We start from the raw sequence: 19,996 nt of genomic DNA on the forward strand, positions 1-19,996 counted from the left end.
CTGTTCCTCTTCTCACCTTCCTGTCGCACTCTCCACTTCTCTCTCTCTTTCACCGCAGCGCAGTCAGGGAGGAGAGGGAGGATTCACAGGGAATTGCAGTGGGAGCTTGACTACTCCCTGTTTGTCATGCTTCTACTCCTACCTCTGTCTACTGACTTTTCACAAAATGCATGGAGCAGAGTTTGATTTCCCTGCTGACGTGTGTGTGTGCGAGCGTATCCTTCCCTGTCATCCATTCTCGTAGTTATCCGGAACCAGACACTCGCTCAAGGGAGACACGTTTTTTTTTCATTAAGTGCAGAAGGATGTTCTGATTTAGATTGTCATTTAAATGTACTGTCATGTACATGTCTGATGTTTATCACTGCTACTTTAATTCTCCTAACCTGCTACGTTAATTCTCCTAACCCGCTACGTTAATTCTCCTAACCTGCTACATAAACTCTCCTAACCTGCTACGTTAATTCTCCTAACCTGCTACGTTAATTCTCCTAACCTGCTACGTTAATTCTCCTAACCTGCTACGTTAATTCTCCTAACCTGCTACGTTAATTCTCCTAACCTGCTAACGTTAATTCTCCTAACCTGCTACGTTAATTCTCCTAACCTGCTACGCTAATTCTCCTAACCTGCTACGTTAATTCTCCTAACCTGCTACGCTATTTCTCCTAACCTGCTACGTTAATTATCCTAACCTGCTAACGTTAATTCTCCTAACCTGCTATGTTAATTCTCCGAACTTGCTACGTTAATTCTCCTAACCTGCTAACGTTAATTCTCCTAACCTGCTACATTAATTCTCCGATCTTGCTACGTTAATTTTCCTAACCTGCTAACGTTAATTCTCCTAACCTGCTAACGTTAATTCTCCTAACCTGCTAACGTTAATTCTCCTAACCTGCTACATTAATTCTCCGATCTTGCTACGTTAATTTTCCTAACCTGCTAACGTTAATTCTCCTAACCTGCTATGTTAATTCTCCGAACTTGCTACGTTAATTCTCCTAACCTGCTAACGTTAATTCTCCTAACCTGCTACATTAATTCTCCGATCTTGCTACGTTAATTTTCCTAACCTGCTAACGTTAATTCTCCTAACCTGCTAACGTTAATTCTCCTAACCTGCTAACGTTAATTCTCCTAACCTGCTACATTAATTCTCCGATCTTGCTACGTTAATTCTCCTAACCTGCTAACGTTAATTCTCCTAACCTGCTAACGTTAATTCTCCTAACCTGCTACATTAATTCTCCGATCTTGCTACGTTAATTTTCCTAACCTGCTAACGTTAATTCTCTAACCTGCTATGTTAATTCTCCGAACTTGCTACGTTAATTCTCCTAACCTGCTAACGTTAATTCTCCTAACCTGCTACATTAATTCTCCGATCTTGCTACGTTAATTTTCCTAACCTGCTAACGTTAATTCTCCTAACCTGCTAACGTTAATTCTCCTAACCTGCTAACGTTAATTCTCCTAACCTGCTACATTAATTCTCCGATCTTGCTACGTTAATTTTCCTAACCTGCTAACGTTAATTCTCCTAACCTGCTAACGTTAATTCTCCTAACCTGCTATGTTAATTCTCCGAACTTGCTACGTTAATTCCCCTATCCTGCTACGTTAATTCTCCTAACCTGCTAACATTAATTCTCCTAACCTGCTATGTTAATTCTCCGAACTTGCTACGTTAATTCTCCTAAGCTGCTACGTTAACTCTCCTAACATGCTATGTTAATTCTCCTAACCTGCAACGTTAATTCTCCTAAGCTGCTACGTTAATTCTCCTAACCTGCTACGTTAATTCTCCTAACCTGCTACATTAATTCTCCTAACCTGCTAACGTTAATTCTCCTAACCTGCTACGTTAATTCTCCTAACCTGCTACGTTAATTCTCCTAACCTGCTAAAGTTAATTCTCCTAACCTGCTACGTTAACTCTCCTAACCTGCTACGTTCATTCTCCTAACCTGCTAACGTTAATTCTCCTAACCTGCTACGTTAATTCTCCTAACCTGCTACGTTAATTCTCCTAACCTGCTACGTTAATTCTCCTAACCTGCTATGTTAATTCTCCGAACTTGCTACGTTAATTCTCCTAACCTGCTAACGTTAATTCTCCTAACCTGCTACATTAATTCTCCGATCTTGCTACGTTAATTTTCCTAACCTGCTAACGTTAATTCTCCTAACCTGCTAACGTTAATTCTCCTAACCTGCTAACGTTAATTCTCCTAACCTGCTACATTAATTCTCCGATCTTGCTACGTTAATTCTCCTAACCTGCTAACGTTAATTCTCCTAACCTGCTAACGTTAATTCTCCTAACCTGCTACATTAATTCTCCGATCTTGCTACGTTAATTTTCCTAACCTGCTAACGTTAATTCTCCTAACCTGCTATGTTAATTCTCCGAACTTGCTACGTTAATTCTCCTAACCTGCTAACGTTAATTCTCCTAACCTGCTACATTAATTCTCCGATCTTGCTACGTTAATTTTCCTAACCTGCTAACGTTAATTCTCCTAACCTGCTAACGTTAATTCTCCTAACCTGCTAACGTTAATTCTCCTAACCTGCTACATTAATTCTCCGATCTTGCTACGTTAATTTTCCTAACCTGCTAACGTTAATTCTCCTAACCTGCTAACGTTAATTCTCCTAACCTGCTATGTTAATTCTCCGAACTTGCTACGTTAATTCCCCTATCCTGCTACGTTAATTCTCCTAACCTGCTAACATTAATTCTCCTAACCTGCTATGTTAATTCTCCGAACTTGCTACGTTAATTCTCCTAAGCTGCTACGTTAACTCTCCTAACATGCTATGTTAATTCTCCTAACCTGCAACGTTAATTCTCCTAAGCTGCTACGTTAATTCTCCTAACCTGCTACGTTAATTCTCCTAACCTGCTACATTAATTCTCCTAACCTGCTAACGTTAATTCTCCTAACCTGCTACGTTAATTCTCCTAACCTGCTACGTTAATTCTCCTAACCTGCTAAAGTTAATTCTCCTAACCTGCTACGTTAACTCTCCTAACCTGCTACGTTCATTCTCCTAACCTGCTAACGTTAATTCTCCTAACCTGCTACGTTAATTCTCCTAACCTGCTACGTTAATTCTCCTAACCTGCTAACGTTAATTCTCCTAAGCTGCTAACGTTAATTCTCCTAACCTGCTATGTTAATTCTCCTAACCTGCAACATTAATTCTCCTAACCTGCTACGTTAATTCTCCTAACCTGCTACGTTAATTCTCCTAACCTGCTACGTTAATTCTCCTAACCTGCTACATTAATTCTCCTAACCTGCTACGTTAACTCTCCTAACCTGCTACGTTAATTCTCCTAACCTGCTAACGTTAATTCTCCTAACCTGCTACGTTAATTCTCTTAACCTGCTACGTTAATTCTCCTAACCTCCTACTTTAATTCTCCTAACCTGCTATGTTAATTCTCCGAACTTGCTACGTTAATTCTCCTAACCTGCTAATGTTAATTCCCCTAACCTGCTACGTTAATTCTCCGATCTTGCTACGTTAATTCTTCTAACCTGCTAACGGTAATTCTCCTAACCTGCTAACGTTAATTATCCTAACCTGCTAATGTTAGTTCTCCGAACCTGCTATGTTAATTCTCCTAACCTGCTAATCTTAATTCTCCTAACCTGCTAATGTTAATTCTCCGAACCTACTATGTTAATTCTCCTAACCTGCTAATGTTAATTCTCCTAACCTGCTAATGTTAATTCTCCGAACCTGCTATGTTAATTCTCCTAACCTGCCACAAAAGTCAAACCTGGGTTTTCATTTGACAAAAGCTGGATCCCTTTTAGCCATGACCACAGCATGAAAATGGCCAGCTAGTACATCTCTCTCCAGATCGACATTGAATAACTTGCTAGTACACAAGCCAGCCAAAGGAATTGTTTCTTTCTAAGCAGCAAATTAGAATGAAATCAATACAGCGCTCTAGTCACTCATTTGTGGTGGAGCAGCTAGCTAGCCTTCTGTCTAATGTTAGCTGACAGAAAACATCATCTGGCTAGAGTGAGAAGAAAAACTAAGGCAAGGGTTGCCTGGAGCATATTTAATAAGGTCTTCTTGCCACTGTATAATTGGTGGCACTCGACTTGAAGGCGAGGAAAAGGACTCGGCGGGAAGTGAGACACTTTCTGTCAATGACAGTGAGACCTAATTATAAGATGGAGCCCCTGCAGCAATTCTGTGTGTCAAGGCAGGGAGGTACTGTAGTGGAGGCAGGCGGGCAGCAATGAGGCAGCTGATGGGGCAGACACACCACCCACTGAAGGTGCAGATGACCTGGAAAAACCTGTTTACCTCATTAAAATTGAATTCCCAGGTAATAATGGGGCCTGGTCACTTTGCCTCCCTCCCGATGTCTGTCCTTCATCTATTATGCACTAGCCGCGAGCTGGCATGGTGTGGGTTAAATCCTCAGGGAAGGTCAACCTGGACAGTAGCAAGAGTAGCAAGGAGCGGAGAAGTCCTGTAGATCCTCCAGTCTACAGGAACCCATGCTGCTTAATGCAGTAGTGAGACAATAACACAGCGTTGGGAGGCAAGGGATGTGCTAGTGGATCTGTAAGTGGAGAGTGCTCAGCTTGGGTGAAGTGAGTGTGCCATTAAAATCAGACATCAGCACAATAAGCCCGTGGCTGCAGTAAGTTAAACAAGGGAGAAACTGCCTATTAGAAGGAATCCATAATTCATAACCGAGGGAGGGAAGAGACATGGCTCCAGGTTAGGCTCAAGCAGAGCTACACCGTGAGCTGGAGGACAGAGGATCCTTTCTTCCTCTTTCACTGTTCAATGGCTCTTCAATCTCTATGAACGATGGACATTTGGCAAAAGCAAATACTGCAGAAATGACGGAACTACACAAATGGAACCAATTAGACGATATTTATTCATGAGCATTCCTACGTGTGAAGAAATGGGATGATCAACACACGAGGAAAGTACTTGTTCAAACAGAGAGACTGACCGTTGATAGTCGTATTGGATCAGATAACACGGACGTGTTTTAATATGCCTAAACGGGCTAGATGTTGGCACATTCATAAGCTCAAAAAAGCCGCAGATGAGGAGCAGGGTGCAGAGGGATGTGTGTGTGTGACTGTGTCGGGGCCGGCGTTATGGGCGGGCCTAAGGGGGTCCTACCGTACCTCCTTGCCCATCCAAATAAAATATAGAAATATTTCTAATTTATTTGACCGAGATGAGCGCCTAAAGAAAGACGCATCAATCTCAGATAAAGCGTCCGTGTGAGCCAGACAGCGCTCCGTAGTATGTGTAGATCATGTATCTGGATGAAAAGAGTATGACATACTCTTTCTGGCCAGACAGGATCAGATACATACATGTGCTACATAGAGTACAGGTCAAAAGTTTTCTACATTGTAGAATAATCGTGAAGTCATCAAAACTATAAAATAACACATATGGAATCACGTAGGAACCACAAAAGTGGTGGTTGAGAGAATGCCAAGAGTGTGCAAAGCTGTCATCAAGGCAAAGGGTAGCTACTTTGAAGAATCTCAAATAGAAAATATATTTTGATTTGTTTAACCCTTTTGTGGTTCCTACATGATTCCATATGTGTTATTTCATAGTTTTGATGACTTCACTATTATTCTACAATGTAGAAAATAGTCAAAATAAAGAAAAACCCTTGAATGAGTAGGTGTGTCCAAACTTTTGACTGGTACTGTATAGTAAGACAGATGGGCGCTGTTTGGCTCGCTCGGATGCTTTCTCCAGTGATAGATTCAGCAGAGAGCGAGCAAGAGGTTTCACTCTTGCCAAAAATCTGTCCAGAATACGTCCAATGTGTTTTCATGGTCATATTATGCAGACCTAAGCTTGTAGCTTGCCTTCCCGACTTTGGGACAACAACTCCTATTGTTAGGGCGGAGACATGAACATCTCGTCATTATATACAGATCTCTGGTTTCAGCCTCTTGCGAATTGGAAAGGAAAGTTGGCGATTGCACAGTGCATTGTTCGGATGCTGGCTTCCCCTAAACTGAATTGATGTTTTGCCAAAATTATATAATTACTCCAGTCTAAAGACAGCATGACAAAGGATAATTAGCTTCTTTAATTTTTTTTTGCTGTGGATTGTTTCAAATCCCAAGTTTGTAGGCCTATGTCTATTTGGGAGGCCCACAATTTGGGCAGAGCATGTGTCAATAGTCCTAGCAGATTAAGTTGTGGCTGTCCGTGAAAAGCTTCTAACATATGTGTTAAGATAATGTTTCTTGAGTATAATATAAAAATGTTGAAACAAGAATGGGAGGGGTGTGTGGAGAAGACATGGCATGTGGCTCTCCAGAATACCTGTACTCAGCTCTCCAGAATACCTGTACTCAGCTCTCCAGAATACCTGTCCTCATCTCTCTAGAATTCGTGTACTCAGCTCTCCAGAAAACCTGTACTCAGCTCTCCAGAATACCTGTACTCAGCTCTCCAGAATACCTGTACTCATCTCTCCAGAATACCTGTACTCATCTCTCCAGAATACCTGTACTCATCTCTCCAGAATACCTTTACTCAGCTCTCCAGAATACCTGTACTCAGCTCTCCAGAATACCTGTACTCATCTCTCCAGAATACCTGTACTCAGCTCTCCAGAATACCTGTACTCATCTCTCCAGAATACCTGTACTCAGCTCTCCAGAATACCTGTACTCAGCTCTCCAGAATACCTGTACTCAGCTCTCCAGAATACCTGTACTCAGCTCTCCAGAATACCTGTACTCATCTCTCCAGAATACCTGTACTCAGCTCTCCAGAATACCTGTACTCATCTCTCCAGAATACCTGTACTCAGCTCTCCAGAATACCTGTACTCATCTCTCCAGAATACCTGTACTCAGCTCTCCAGAATACCTGTACTCGGCTCTCCAGAATACCTGTACTCGGCTCTCCAGAATACCTGTACTCATCTCTCCAGAATACCTGTACTCATCTCTCCAGAATACCTGTACTCAGCTCTCCAGAATACCTGTACTTAGCTCTCCAGAATACCTGTACTCAGCTCTCCAGAATACCTGTACTCAGCTCTCCAGAATACCTGTACTCATCTCTCCAGAATACCTGTACTCAGCTCTCCAGAATACCTGTACTCATCTCTCCAGAATACCTGTACTCAGCTCTCCAGAATACCTGTACTCATCTCTCCAGAATACCTGTACTCAGCTCTCCAGAATACCTGTACTCGGCTCTCCAGAATACCTGTACTCAGCTCTCCAGAATCGGCTCAGCTGTTTCCCGCCAATTCTTGCACATTCATTTTGTAAATTGTTTGCCCTTTTGATTGTATATCTATTTATCAATTCCCCATTACATATGTCACCAGCAGGCCCAGTAAATGTACCATTAATGATCCATTAATTGGTTACATTAATTTCTGTTAATGCATGTATTAATTACAGTCATTTAGCCTACCGTTTCATTATCGGAGTGGAAACTTTGAGTTCACAACCTGCTACGCTTGTGAGAAACAAGTTTTGCTTTATTTCACAACCATCACTTACGAGTTTTGACCATTTTTTCATTGTCTTTTGTTTAGAGCATTCCATGTGACCAATGAGCATGTGTCTGGTTTTTCTCTAGGAACATACAGAGGGAGCTAGCGAGCCTGAGCACACATAGTAGTAGGTCCTAATTGGCCTGCTGCATGCATATGTAGGAAAGTTCCATTTGGAATATCTGATTTTGGATTCTCTTACCTCACCAAGTTCACCACTAATAAGCTGAGTTTCTCATTCATTTTTTTATTCACCTCACACAGTAAGTCAACAAGTTTGTTTGTTTTGTTTTTTACATCCTTTGTAAATAATAATAGTTCTTCACAGTATTTGAATTTTTTTTCCACCACTCTCCCGGCCTAAGAGGCAATCCGTCATTTCGATGAAGACATTAATGAGCGAGCTAGGACAGACGTAGTCAATACAACTATTTGTTCAGCATTGTCACGTGTGCTCCCTCTCGGCCTCTAGGTCACCAGGCTGCTCGTTATGGCGCACACCTGTCACCATCGTTACGCGCATTATTACACTCACCTGGACTCCGTCACCTCCTTGATAACCTTCCCTAAATATGTCACTCCCTTTGGTTCCTTCCCTAGGCGATATTGTTTCTGTTTCATGTCTGTGTGATGTTCGAGTTTCTTGTTTGTATTATGTTCCATTTATTTATTAAAATACTCACTCCCTGAACTTGCTTCCCGACTCTCAGCGCACATGTTACAGAATGATGCCTCACCTAAGGGAAGCATCAGGGAGTGTTTTTTTTGTTTTGCTTTTATTTTGGAGGTGATGTCGGGTCCGGGTGTCAGAACCGGAGCTACCTGGGAGGCCTTAGCCGGTTTGTCAGATTTCCATGCTTTGGTGGGTTCGAAGGGTTTCCCTGCCTCAGCTGGCTCGACGGGTTTTCATACCTCAGCGGAATCAATAGGCTCCCATTCCTCAGCTGGCTCGATAAGTTCCCATGCCTCAGCTGGGTAAACAGGTTCCCGTGCCTCGATCGAGGCAACTGGGGAGGTCTCAGCCGGTTCATCAGATTTCTGCATCTCAGCGGAGGCGACCGGTACGCTCCTGATCCCCGGGATCATCCCTATGGTTGTTTTCCTGCGGCTGGAGCCGAACGTGCCGGAGAGGGGGTACTGTCACATGTGCTCCCTCTCCGGCCTCTAGGTCACCAGGCTGCTCGTTACGGCACACACCATACACTTAGTATTCATTTCTTAGCTACAGTGTACATATCTCCCTAGAATTTTACATGTCGCCAATTTATGCAGCAGCATACACAACATTTTTGGACTCATTCTGAGTTGGATGACCATTCAAAACCTATATTCCCAGTCAGAGTTAGTTTTTCCCCATGAGTGACAGAACACTGAGCCAATATCGGACTGCTTTTTTCCACTACATCACTGGATTCCTGCCGCAAGCTCTGGACCATTACACCGGATCATCGCAGCTAGCTAGCTGCTACCGAGTGGCTATTGTGGCTAACGCCCTTGTCCAGAAGCAAGCACCAGTTAGCCTCGAGCTAGTCTCGAGCTCGGCCCATCTCCCGGCTATCAAACTAAGTACACCAACTACAATACCTCTCTTGCCAATTGACCTGGACCGTTTGTGGACACGGAGCCCCACCGATCCATCATGACTGGTCTGCTGGTCTGCTGATGTAATTCGGCCGATGTGCTCTCAACCGGCCTCTGCATCGTGGATATTGGTGAAGACCCTTCTTCTAGCCACGGCCAGCTAGCTTCCTGAACGCCGTGTCTCCCACTCGCCTAGCGTAGTAACGACTACCGAACGTCTCCCTGTTTCATCTATTGCTGCTCATTGGACCCTTTGATCACTCGGCTACACAGCTGATGTGTCACGCGGGACTAGGTGGGTGAGGAAGGAATCAGGCGCAGAGAGTTCCACAGGGAAAAGGTGCACTTTAATGCGGCACAAAATAACAAGCCCACAACACAGGGCGCGGACAGTAATGTGGACCACCCAAAACACAGGGTGCCAGGTCCAGAACACGAACACCTCTACCTAACGCACACACGTAACACAAATACAATCCCGCACAAAACAAGGGCGCTGGTACACATACATTAAATAAGGAAGCCCATTAAGCACATACAACAGGACAAAGGTGAAACTAATAAAACAAGACAAACAGACAACGAAAAAGGGATCGTGGCGGCTAGTAGGCCGGTGACGACGAGCACTGCCCGAACAGGCAGGGGAGCCAACTTCGGTGGAAGTCGTGACATGATGCCTGCTGGACTGTTCATTAACACGGTACTTTGTTTTGTTTATCTGTCGGCCCCAGCCTCGAACTCAGGCCTTGTGTGTAGCTAACTAACCCTCTCTGCCCATTCATTGTAATTTACCCGTTGTTGTTGTCTTAGCTGATTACCCGTTGTTGTCTTACCTGTTGTTGTCCTTGCTCTCCCAATCAACAACTGTGATTGCTTATATGCCTCTCTCTAATGTCAATATGCCTTGTATACTGTTGTTGAGGGTAGCTCTCATAGTTTTATTTTACTGCGGAACCCCTAGTCCCGCTCATCATGCCTCAGATAGCTCCTTTGAGACACCACCACACCTAGCTTAACTGGTGCCTCTAGAGGCAAACCCTCTCTCATCATCACTCAATGCCTGGGTTTACCTCCTGCACTCACAGCCTACCATAACTTTGTCTGTACATTATGCCCTGAATCTATCCTACGCCCAGAAATCTGCTCATTTTATTCTCTGTTCCCAACGCACTACACAACCAGTTCTTATAGCCTTTGGCTGTATCCTCATTCTACACCTACTCTGTTCCTCTGGTGATGTAGAGGTTAACCCAGGCCCTGCGTGTCCCTAGGCACTCTCATTTGTTGACTTCTGTAACTGTAAAAGCCTTGGGTTCATGCATGTTAACATCAGAAGCCTACTCCCTAAGTTTGCTTTATTCACTGCTTTAGTACACTCCGCCAACCCTATGTCCTAGCCGTGTCTGAATCCTGGCTTGGGAATGCCACCAAAGATTCTGAAATTTCCATCCACAGTTACAACATTTTCCATTAAGGTAGAACTGCTAAAGGGGGCGGGGTTGCAATCTACTGCAGAGATAGCCTGCAGAGTTCTGTCATACTATCCAGGTCTATGCCCAAACAGTTCGAGCTTCTACTTTTAAAAATCGATCTCTCAAGAAGTCCCTCACTGTTGCCGCTTGTTATAGACCCCCCTCAGTTCCCAGCTGTGCCCTGAACATCATATGATAATTGATTTTCCCCTCATCTATCTTCAGAGTTCGTACTGTTGGGTGACCTAAATTGGGATATGCTTAACACCCCGGCCATCCTACAATCTAAACTAGATGCCCTCAATCTCATAAATTATCAAGGAACCTACCAGGTACAACCCCAAATCCGAAACCATGGGAACCCTCTTTGGTATCATTCTGACCAACCTGCCCTCTAAATACACATCTGCTGTCTTCAACCAGAATCTCAGTGATCACTGCCTCATTGCCTGCGTCCGTAATGGGTCCGCGGTCAAACACTCCCTAAAACACTTCAGCGAGCAGGCCTTTCTAATCAACCTGGCCCGGGTATCCTGGAAAGATATTGACGTCATCACGTCAGTAGAGGATGCCTGGTTGCTCTTTAAAAGTGCCTTCCTCACCATCTTAAATAAGCATGCCCATTTAAAAAAAATGTAGAACTAAGAACAGATATAGCCCTTGGTTCACCCCAGACTTGATAGCCCTTGACCAGCACAAAAACATCCTGTGGCATTCTGCATTAGCATCGAATAGTCCCAGCGATATGCAACTGTTCAGTGAAGTCAGGAACCAATATACACAGTCTGTTAGGAAAACAAAGGCTAGCTTTTTCAATCAGAAATGTTCATCCTGTAGCACTAATTTGGGACGCTGTAGAGTCCATGGAGAATAAGAGCACCTCTCCCAGCTGCACACTGCACTGAGGCTAGGAAACACTGTCATCACCGATAAATCTATGATAATCGATCAGTCAATAAACATTTTTCTACGGCTGGCCTTGCTTTCCACCTGGTTACCCCTACCCCGGCCAACAGCAACTTGCCCAAGACCCTGCTTCTCCTTCACCCAAATCCAGACAGCTGATGTTCTGAAAGAGCTGCAAAATCTGGATCCCTGCAAATCAGCTGGGCTAGACAATCTGGACACTCTCTTTCTAAAATGATCCCCCAAAATTGTTGTAATCCCTAATACTAGTCTTTTCAACCTCTCCTTCGTATTGTCTGAGATTCCCAAAGATTGGAAAGCTGCCGCGGTCATCCCCCTCTTCAAAGGGGGAGACACTCTAGACCCAAACTGTTATAGATCTATATCCATCCTGCACTGCCTTTCTAAAGTCTTCAAAAGCCAAGTTAACAAACAGATCACCGACCATTTTGAATCCCAAGTCAATAGACTTGGTTTCTCAAATGATTGCCTCGCCTGGTTCACCAACTACTTCTCAAATAGAGTTCAGTGTGTCAAATCAGAGGGCATATCAGAGGGCCTATTGTCTGGACCTCTGGCAGTCTCTATGGGGGTGCCACAGGGTTCAATTTTCAGGCTGACTCTTTTTTCTGTATATATCAGTGATGTTGCTCTTGCTGCTGGTGATGCTCTGATCCACCTCTACGCAGACAAAACCATTTTGTATACTTCTGGCCCTTCTTTGGACACTGTGTTAATTAACAAACCTCCAAACGAGCTTCAATGCCATACACGCTCCTTCCGTGGCCTCCAAGTGCTCTTAAATGCTAGTAAAACGAAATGATAGAAAAATGCCGTAGAAAAATGCTTATTGAAATTCTCAATTATGGTGGATTTATCAGTGGTGACAGTGTTTCCTATCTTCAGTGCAGTGGGCAGCTGGGAGGAGGTGTTCTTATTCTCCATGGACTTTACAGTGTCCCAGAACCTTTTTGAGTTAGTGTTGCAGGAAGCAAATTTCTGCTTGAAAGAGCTAGCCTTGGCTTTTCTAACTGCCTGTGTATAATGGTTTCTAGCTTCCCTGAACAGCTGCATATCACGGGGGCTGTTCGATGCTAATGCAGAACGCAATAGGATGTTTTTGTGATGGTTAAGGGCAGTCAGGTCTGGGGAGAACCAAGGGCTATATCTGTTCCTGGTTCTAAATTTCTTGAATGGGGCATGTTTATTTAAGATGGTTAGGAAGGCATTTAAAAAATATATCCAGGCATCCTCTACTGATGGGATGAGATCAATATCCTTCCAGGATACCCCGGCCAGGTCGATTAGAAAGGCCTGCTCGCTGAAGTGTTTCAGGGAGCGTTTTACAGTGATGAGTGGAGGTCGTTTGCAATGAGCAATGAGGCAATGAGGCAGTGATCGCTGAGATCTTGGTTGAAGACAGCAGAGGTGTATTTAGAGGGGAAGTTGGTTAGGATATCTATGAGGGTGCCCGTGTTTAAGGCTTTGGGGAGGTACCTGGTAGGTTCATTGATAATTTGTGTGAGATTGAGGGCATCAAGCTTAGATTGTAGGAAGGCTGGGGTGTTAAGCGTGTTCCAGTTTAGGTCGCCTAGCAGCACGAGCTCTGAAGATAGATGGGGGGCAATCAGTTCACATATGGTGTCCAGAGCACAGCTGGGGGCAGAGGGTGGTCTATAGCAGGCGGCAACGGTGAGAGACTTGTTTTTAGAGAGGTGGATTTTTAAAAGTAGAAGTTCAAATGGTTTGGGTACAGACCTGGATAGTAAGGACAGAACTCTGCAGGCTATCTTTGCAGTAGATTGCAACACCGCCCCCTTTGGCAGTTCTATCTTGTCTGAAAATGTTGTAGTTTGGAATTAAAATGTCTGAATTTTTGGTGGTCTTCCTAAGCCAGGATTCAGACACAGCTAGAGCATCCGGGTTGGCAGAGTGTGCTAAAGCAGTGAATAGAACAAACGTAGGGAGGAGGCTTCTAATGTTAACATGCATGAAACCAAGGCTAATATGGTTACAGAAGTCGTCAAAAGAGAGTGCCTGGGGAATAGGAGTGGAGCTAGGCACTGCTGCTCACTCATTGATGCTCACCCTTACGGATTGTGGTTGTTGTGGATGGCTGTTCACAAATCTAAATGTTTATTTGAACCCAATAATGGTTCAATTCAAGAAGTTTAAGCTGCCTATCAATCATTGTTTTTGAAAGCAGTGGACAGCCAGTGAAAAATGTGCTCTTGCAACAGCTGCATAGTGCAGATCCAAGCCCATGGAATAAAAGTGGGTATTTTATTGCTCAATCGAATTCATTCTGATATATAAAAAAAATCAAGAGGCTTAATGGACACATGCTCAAACTTGTACACTTCTGATAGACTTAACAGGGCAATCTGTAGTTGATACATCCATTTTTGGACTTATACATTTTATATATGTAAACATTGTAAATGTTAACAAACACTGTACAGCCTCATAACTATAATGTTGATATCATGGATGGTCAGTCCTTGCATCCATAGCTCTGTCTATTAATCTGAGTGGTTACATTTCTCTAGGCCAATCCCTCAGCTTTTTACTAAAACAGAGGCGGGGCAACTGTTTTGTTATTGTTTCATCTGTGAATTTGCCCTTTAAACAGCTGCATATTATCAAGATATCAAAGTGTCACCAACAAAAAGGTCAAAAATAGGCATATAGCAAATGCAGCATATGGCATTCATTTTTCACATGTAAATAGCACTTTTCAGTAGTGCTCAAAGCATGTCATTCCATGAGCGCAGCATTATTTTCAACTTGAATCAATGGGCCGAATCAGTCCTCCACGACAACAAAATCATAAACAACAGAGTAGGGCTGGCTAATAAGTCATGTGACGGTAATGCTTATACGAACTCGAACCAAGGCGCAGAGCAACACAGCGAGCAGAGGTATGGGTAAATCCAGAACTTTTACTTAGAGTCTTAAAAGAAACAAGAGCACAAAAAAAAAACATGAGCCCACAGCAATGATACAGGCCAACTGAGGAACCTAATTAGCCAGGCAACCAGGTGAACAGAGAAGGTAATTAAACACAGTTGAAACCAATAAGAAATAAACAAGGTAACCTGGAAACTAGAAAACAAGGTGCCCTCCAGCAGTAACCTAAGGAAACAACTCTCAAATGAAACAGAACCTGTGACAAAGTCCTTAGTTTTGGGGTCATGCTCAGGTAAAACAATTTGGCTGATCTATACTTCCATATTTCCAAGTCCTATTCTTGAAGATCAAGTGATACAACATTTATTGGAATGACTGGAATTCTGATAGACTTTGGTTTTTAACGTAAAGAGATCATTTAATTGTATTATCATATGTAGTAGAAAACAATGCGTTAGAAGAAGCCTACATAACCAACTCATGAAGTAAAATGTAACATCCATATATGGCCAGCTATGTAAACTTTAAAATGATTTATCCTGCAATAGATGTCGTTCAATTGGTAACATACATTTTTGTCTTCTTGTAACGCCTCTTAAGGGAAAAGTAATCTAAAAGTAACCGAATGTAATCAATTACATTACTGATTACAATTTTGGACGGGTAACGATTACATTTAGAAAGTAATCTACCCAACCCTGGCTATGGACATGTTTAAATGTTGGTAGGTTGTATTACTTAATAATTTCCCTGTCCATCCCTTGTATAAAGAGAAAATTAAGACCAGTTTAACACAATCTGGCCTACATTTCATTTTTCAGTTCAGGGTGATTGAAAGGTAGAGCCTGTTAAAACATTAACAGCTGAATATGTCTCTCGATATATTTCTCTCTCTCAGCTCTGTATGTTTTTCTATTGGCTCAGATATGGCTCATTTTAAACATCAGGGACTGAGTGCCAACACCTCTCCCTATAAACAAACAAAACATGGAGAGACAAGTAAACCATTTCCTCCTGACTGGCTTCTGACAAAGGGCTCAATAGTGAATAGAGGGGTCCATGGAGCACAGATAGGGCTACTGAATGAGAACTTTATTGGGGGACTTTAAACGGGCTGATTCCTCTCCACTAATGGAGCCAATGGAACATATTTAACCTGCACACAGGGAAACTATGAACCAAACCTGACCCCTAACTGCTGATATTTCAAAGGGCAATGTTTTAATTGGACTATGGAATAAAGTAGTGCATTATATAGGGACTAGGGTGCGGTTTGGCCGTAACCAGAGTGAGTAGAATGTGGCAATGTGAGCCAAGTCAAAGCTGGGCAGTTGGGACCACATGGGTACAATGTGACAAGTGTGACCCCTGAGACCTGATCTCTGTCCAACCTCATCCCAGAGACGACAGGCTGACAGCCAAGGAAATACCACAGTCACACTGTGTCCCAAATGTCATTATATTCCCTATATAGTTTTGTACTTTTGAGCAGGGCAACATCCACACAGACACCCTGGGACACAGGACAGCTCAGGCTAATAACATACAGAAAACTTCAGTTGATTTAATTGAATGAAAGACAGTACATCGAAAAGACAATACATCATTTTTAAGTTCCGCTGCCTCTTTCTCTTAATTGCTGGGATGACAAACTAATGTACAGATGACCTCTAGTGCACCCTATGCCATAGCCAACTCATCTCAGTGTTTTAATTATGAACATCTGATTTGTTTTAAACTGAGGCACCCCCTGAGAACATTATTAAGTTAGAGGTGCTGTCTAACAGTGAATAAACTGGAAGCGGTAAAATAGTCGCACACTCTTTCTCTCATATATATATATATATATAACTCCAAGTAATTTATTGGGTAAAACACCAACATTTCGGCATCACTGTTCCTTCTTGGTGTTTTACCCAATAAATTACTGGGAGTTTATATACAGTCGAAGTCGGAAGTTCGCATACACCTTAGCCAAATGCATTTAAACTCAGTTTGTCACAATTCCTGACATTTAATCCGAGTAAGAATACACTGTTTTAGGTCAGTTAGGATCACCACTTTATTTTAAGAATGTGAAAAGTCAGAATAATAGTAGAGTAATTTATTTCAGCTTTTATTTCTTTCAACACATTCACAGTGGGTCAGAAGTTTACATACACTCAATTAGTAGTTGGTAGCATTGCCTTTAACATAATTTCACTTGGGTCAAATGTTTCAGGTAGCCTTCCACAAGCTTCCTAGAATAAGTTGGGTGGATTTTGGCCCATTCCTCCTGACAGAGCTGGTGTAACTGAGTCAGGTTAATTGGCTTCCTTGCTCGCACACACGTTTTCAGTTTTGCCCACAAATGTTCTATAGGATTGAGGTCAGGGCTTTGTGATAGTCATTCCAATACCTTGACTTTGTTGTCCTTAAGCCATTTTGCCACAACTTTGGAAGTATGCTTGGGGTCATTGTCCATTTGGAAGACCCATTTGAGACCAAGCTTTAACTTCCTGACTGATGTCTTGAGATGTTGCTTCAATATAGCCACATCATTTTCCAACCTTGTGATGCCATCTATTTTGTGTTCAACAGTCCCTCCTGCAGCAAAGCACCCCCACAACATGATGCTGCCACCCCTATGCTTCACGGTTGAGATGGTGTTCTTCAGCTTGCAAGCATCCCCCTTTTTCCTCCAAAAATAACGATGGTCATTATGGCCAAACAGTTCTATTTTTGTTTCATCAGACCAGAGGACAATTCTCCAAAAAGTACGATCTTTGTCCCCATGTGCAGTTGCAAACCATAGTCTGGCTCTTTTTATGGTGGTTTTGGAGCAGTGGCTTATTCCTTGCGGAGTGGCCTTTCAGGTTATGTCAATATAGAACTCATTTTACTGTGGATATAAATACTTTGGTACCCGTTTCCTCCAGCATCTTCACAGGTTCCTTTGCTGTTGTTCTGGGGTTGATTTGCACTTTTCACACCAAAGTACGTTCATCTCTAGGAGACAGAACGTGTCTCCTTCCTGAGCGAATATGACGGCTGCGTGGTCCCATGGTGTTTATACTTGCGTACTATTGTTTGTACAGATGAATGTGGTACCTTCGGGTGTTTGGAAATTGCTCCCAAGAATGAACCAGACTCGTGGAGGTCTATAATTGTTTCTGAGGTCTTGGCTGATTTCTTTTGATTTTCCAATGATGTCAAGAAAGAAGCCCTGAGTTTGAAGGTAGGCCTTGAAATACATCTACAGGTACACCTCCAATTGACTCAAATTATGTCAATTAGCAGCTTCTAAAGCCATGACAGTTTTCTGGAATTTTCCAAGCTGTTTAAAGGCACAGTTTAACTTCGTGTATGTCAACTTCTGACCCACTAGAATTGTGATACAATGCATTATAAGTGAAATAATCTGTCTGTAAACAAATTACTTGTGTCATGCACAAAGTAGATGTCCCTAACCGACTTGCAAAAACTATAGTTTGTTAATGACTCCAACCTAAGTCACTTCCGACTTCAACTGTGTGTATATATATATATATATATATATATATATACATATATATATATGAGTGTGTGACTCACTTTATTTTTTTTAGAGCTTACAATTATGAACATCTTAACATGTAACAAGAGTATCAACATTTTTCAATTTCATTTTGAACCCACAACATTCCAATTTACTACATTAAACACTGGTGTGCAACATTAGTTTGTGGAATCTGTATTCTCGAGTATATCATTAGCTCATGGCACATAAACGGTTAGTTAGTGGAACATGCAACTTTCTAAATACCTACTGAGACTTTCCCCATATCTGCTTCAGTTTTAAGCTCTACAGAAAGAGAGAAGCCTGTGGAAGCGCATTGCAGTTCACACTGTGTGTTCCGGTGTTGAACTGATGACTTATTCATGTGACACAGGTAGGAGAGGAGACAGACTACTACTATTTGTCAGGGTTTTATTCCTGTCTAGATTAACATGTCGCAGAGTTAACTTATATGTCTTCCAGTCTGTAGACCATGAGCTAATGTCGAAATGTGATGTTGTTTGCCCCACTAAACGCAAGGGAGGGCTAAGCCGGGGGGATTCAAGCTGTCAACAAGTCTTCTGTCGCAAAGCTTTATTATTAAACGAGAAACAGTGGAAGTAAAAAATGTACAAATGTTAAGTAACTTTGGAAGGAAAAAGGTTCATGTGAACCATAAATTGGAATACAGCCTGTGTCTGGCTCATACATACGCATAAAACGAGGCTCACTGATTACTTGTAAAAGAGCAATTAGTGGAGGTTATCAAATAGAGCAACGATCAGGGTGAAATACTATCATAGATGGATGAGACAGACAAACATGGGCTGAGGGGGGCATCTTAGCAGAGCCAGAGCCAGAGTTATAGGGGGATCCCCATCCTCATCCAATCCCAGTCAGACTCCAGCAGTCTTCATGGGCCATTCTCCACAGCCTGTCTGGGCCAAGGATTCCGCTCTCCTTTTACTCTTTTGCCTACTCTCTTGGGGGAAATGAATGGGAGGTTGTACAGGACAAAGGGGAGATCATGGGTCTATTCGTTGGACAAATGAGCTTCATTTTTGGTTATGGCAGCCAATGTAAATGAGAGGTCTGGACAATGTTGGGGGAGGGGGGCAAGAGCTCGATCACCTTCAGTCTCCTGTCCAGGAAGGGGATGAGTAATTGTAGTGTGCATTGGAACAGCTGAGCTCCTCCCTCTATCCCACCACAGCCACAGTATGTCTGTGTCATACAAATACCTCATCAATATCTATCAGTAACATTACTGATGCCGTCCTCAAGTGCATGGAGAATGGGGGAGAGAGAGGCAGCAAGCTAAGGGGAAAACTATTTGAAAACCAGGAAGGAATGATGGAAAACCAGTTTATTTATATTCTGTTGGGCCATTATTGTAATGGTTGGTTCTCTTTTGGCAAAATATGTTGCTGCAATATGCTCAGATCTGAAACCTATTTAAAATGATAACTGGAAATAAATCCCTAATGTATGTGCTTATTTCTCAAACTGTTTATAGAATTTACATTGAAATTGCACTGTCCCCTTTAATAAAGCTTGGAACCTTTCCTTTCATATGATTGAATAGAGATCTCCTGAAAATTCATCCTCTCGAAATTGCCTTTTGGGTTCCACCTGATTTGCTGCTGGTTTCCTATTTTTCCCCTGCCTCTCCATCAGTCCTGATATTTTATTTTGCGGCAAAGCCATCTCTTTATTCCCACCCCCACCCACCAGTCTCTAGTACCCCACCCACGCATCCCAGTCTCCAGTCCATCCCAGTCTCCAGTCCATCCCAGTATCCCACCCACTCACCCCAGTCTCCAGTCTCCCACCCACCCCAGTCTCCCAACCACCCACCCAAGTCTCCAGTCTCCACCCCTCCACCCACCCCAGTCTTCAATCTCTGATCCACCCCAGTCTCCAGTCTCCCACCCACCCCATTCTCGAGTCTCCCACCCACCCCAGTCTCGAGTCTCCCACCCTCTCCAGTCTCCCACCCACCCCAGTCTCCAGTCTCCCACCCACCCCAGTCTCCAGTCTCCCACCCACCCCAGT

This window comes from Oncorhynchus gorbuscha, linkage group LG04, assembly GCF_021184085.1.
Source record: "Oncorhynchus gorbuscha isolate QuinsamMale2020 ecotype Even-year linkage group LG04, OgorEven_v1.0, whole genome shotgun sequence".
Classification (NCBI taxonomy): Eukaryota; Metazoa; Chordata; class Actinopteri; order Salmoniformes; family Salmonidae; genus Oncorhynchus; species Oncorhynchus gorbuscha.